This window comes from Clupea harengus, unplaced genomic scaffold (genome assembly GCF_900700415.2).
Source record: "Clupea harengus unplaced genomic scaffold, Ch_v2.0.2, whole genome shotgun sequence".
In the NCBI taxonomy this organism is placed as follows: domain Eukaryota; kingdom Metazoa; phylum Chordata; class Actinopteri; order Clupeiformes; family Clupeidae; genus Clupea; species Clupea harengus.
The window spans coordinates 12501-15000 of NW_024879790.1; the positions used below are offsets into that span (position 1 = coordinate 12501).

Here is a 2500-nt window from a genome sequence, read left to right on the forward strand (position 1 = left end):
TCAGCGATTGACTCATCGGCGGTGGAGATATCTTACATAAGCACATGAAACACAAAAAATCTAAAATGGCCATGAACACCAACATTTTATATTTGACAAAATGAACTTCATCAAGACAAACACCTAAACGAATACAGGCACATTTCAACACCCATACGTGCATTGTTGGATCACACAAACAGATTTGTTGGCCTCTAAAGGTCCATCAGCTCAGTGGCAGCTATTGCACTGAACAAGTGAAAGACATTAAACTGTGATCACAAGAGCTAACTGTACAGTTTAAAGGGAGTGCCAGTTGCTACCACAACCTACGCCCCGTAGTGAATGAATTCAGTCACATCAACACACCACAAACACACACACAACACCACACACACGCATGCACACAAGCCCATGCACGCCCCCATTTGTGGACACACACCACAAACACACACACATGCACACACGAGCATGTACGCACCCCTTTGTGTACACACAAATACACACACACACACCCTTGCTAGGTGAGGGAGCACCTGCACTGCACTACTGGTGGTTCATGAAACAGTGGGGCAAACTAAAGTAAACGGAAGCAGGGGGGTTGAAAGTGTTTTGGGCTGAGCTGCAGAAAGATGTGTGTACATGTGCGTGAGTGTGTGTGTGTGTGTGTGTGTGTGTGTGTGTGTGGTGTGTGTGTGTGTGAGTGTGTGTGTGTGTGTGTGTGTTACTGGGTGGGGGTTGAGTTCCTAACCTGGGTGGAAAGACAGCTGGGGAGAGACGGGGCCTTTGGGGAACCCCCCCCCCCACTCCCACCCAAGCCTCTGTTCCACTTCCTGGTGAAAGAACCCCAAAACAGGAAGTGAAAATGATTTGAAACATGAACAATGAAAGCAACAGAGCATGGATGGGGTTAGCAGCATGCAAGAGAAAAGAGAGGAGACAGAGAGAGAGAGAGAGAGAGAGAGAGAGAGAGAGAGAGAGACAGAGAGAGAGAGAGAACAGAGAGAGAGACAGAGAGAGAGAGAGAGAGAGTAGAGAGAGAGACAGAGAGAGAGACAGAGAGAGAGAGAGAGAGTAAGAGAGAGAGACAGAGAGAGAGAGACCTGTTAGAAGTGTGTGAGAGTGTTGCAATGGCGTGAGGAAAGGAAGGGGGTTATGTAGAGCAGAGAGGAGATATTAGATATGGGTACTAGAGAGTCATGAGTCACCATGAGCCTGTTTGTTTGTTTATGTCTTTCAGCTGCAATGTCACCATCCACAACCGATGCCGAGACTCACTGCCAACTGCGCCAAAATGAAAACAGAGGGTAAGAGTGTCTTTAGTGTCTTTGGGGACGGGGTGAGGGGCTGCTGGGGTCTAAAGGAGGACAGAGGGACGGGGTGAGGGTCTGCTGGGGTCTAAAGGAGGACAGAGGGACAGAGGGAGGGTCTGCTGGGGTCTAAAGGAGGACAGAGGGACCGAGGGAGGGTCTGCTGGGGTCTAAAGGAGGACAGAGGGACAGAGGGAGGGTCTGCTGGGGTCTAAAGGAGGACAGAGGGACCGAGGGAGGGGGTGAGGGTCTGCTGGGGTCTAAAGGAGCGTAGAGGTCAGAGGGTGGGATGGAGGAGAGGTCATGAGAGAAGACACCCAACCACTAACATGAAGATCAGTCTTGACAAACTGACATGAATTTGCCTCTCCCTTTGGAGTAAACACGACTCAGTGCTTCTGAGGCAGAAACGGTGATCAGGAAAACCACTCCTCTTTGCAGTTTGAAGAAGTGCAACATCAACATGTCTAATAAACCACCATGAATAATGTGCCTGAGTCAAATTAGGAAACGTGTGTGTGTGGGAAATGTGTGAATTTGATCTTCTGTCATGTAACGCGTCATGTTCTGATCCTCTATGTCGCCACAGCAACAGAAGATGGCATTAACAAGGTCCACTTCGGCATATCAGAATGTCACGCTGCGCAACAAGAGTAAGTCTCCCGCCATATTGCTGCCTTAACAGGCAAATCGCATTTGCAGATTCTACAAAACATGTGCTCTCCTTTACTTGATTAAGTCAGGGTCAAGGGTCAAAATGTCTCGTCAAATCCATTCTGTGGGTAATGTGTCATTGGGAATGGCAGTCAGTGTTTGTGTGTGAATAAGTGGGAGAGAATGGGTGCGTGTGTGTGAGTGTGTGTGTGTGTGTATGTGTGTGTGTGTGTGTGTGTGTATGTGTGTGTGTGTGTGTGTGTGTGTGTGTGTGTGTGTGTGTGAGAAAGTCCTGATGCCCTTCTGTCTTCTTCTCCTCATCAGTCTGAACCTGGCGCTTCCCTTCTTTAACTGATTACATCAAATGTTCTTCTTCTTCTCTCCCATCTTCTCCATCTCTACTCCCACTTTCACTTTTTCCTCCTCTTCCATCAACTCTGTCTGCTGCTGCCTTTCTTATCCATCTCTATGCCTTTGATGTTTTTGTTGTTTTTTTCCTCCATCTTTCTCTCATCCCTCCATCTCTCCTTCATATCTTTTCTCTCCATCCTCTCCTT

The 2500-nt window shown here is 48.0% G+C and overlaps 1 pseudogene; it reads left to right on the top strand.

Moving 5' to 3' along the window:
- LOC122130388 overlaps positions 1-2500 on the top strand; it is a 26362-nt pseudogene that overhangs the window by 9726 nt on the left and 14136 nt on the right.